Raw genomic sequence first — 1,141 nt, forward strand, 5'->3', positions numbered from 1 at the left:
ACACACACACACACACACACACACACACACACACACACAAACAACCCACCACCCCTATCTAACAACACTCCCCCCCAGTACAGTAAACATTTTCTGCTGCTGAAGAAGAGCATGTACAGTATATGCCTCACTGTATAGCCTGGTTGGAACACAGGCTTATAGTGCATGATGCTATACACAGTACATTCAGAAATGTTTTTTTTTATGATTTAGCTCACTGCAGTTTTTATTTTATTTTAGTTTTAGTCTCTTGAATAGTTTTCGTTTAGTTTTAGTCACATTTTAGTCACCTGGAATGTTTTACTGTTAGTCTATAGTTTCAGTCGACTAAATATCGTGAGATTCTTTTGTCGACTAAATCACAGTTGATTTAGTCGACTGAAATGCCTTGAGGCCGTCGTATAATGACTGATTTTACGACTTGCTGAAAACGGCAGATCTACAAGCTCACGACGCTGCGACGCGTTTGTGAGCTTGTTGGATCTAGCTATTTGTAGATCTGCTATTCTTGCAACCAAAGTGTAAAATGACTTATTCTGGATCTCTTCATGTCACTAGTCACCCTTCCTAACATTCAGTCTAGTTTTTATTTGTTGACGAAAATGTCAATATATTTAGTCTTGGTCATCATAGATTCGTTTTTTATTAGTTTCCATGTATAGTTTTCATCAGTGAAAAAAAAGGCAGTCGACGGACATTTTCGTCTTAGTTTTAGTCAACCAAAATCAACAACTGCCACGTTTCTATGAAAGCATTTTAACTTTGCTTCTGGGAGGGTCCCTGGAACATCACATTTTCCAGATGGGGGGGTCGGCGGGATAAAAACATATCATTCTGGGGGTCCCTTGACATGTAAAAGGTCGAGCACCAACTGACACAGAACATGGGTTTTTACAGAAAACAGGTTTTTTTTTTAATCGGATCTAAATGGGTTTAAGTGGTTAAGTTCAGTCCGATGCTTCTTGGCAGCCTCTTGGATGAGGCCATTAAGCCACTTAGACCAGAGGAGATCTACAAATGCCTTCCAAAAGCTGACCTGTGTTTCTATGTCAGTGGGTGCTCAAACAGTTTCAAGGCAAGGACCCCAAAGATATATGTATTTGGCCGCCGACCCCCATCGGAAAATATGTTGTTCCATGCA

Source organism: Protomyctophum bolini (assembly GCF_963924005.1).
Source record: "Protomyctophum bolini genome assembly, chromosome: 12".
Lineage (NCBI taxonomy): Eukaryota > Metazoa > Chordata > Actinopteri > Myctophiformes > Myctophidae > Protomyctophum > Protomyctophum bolini.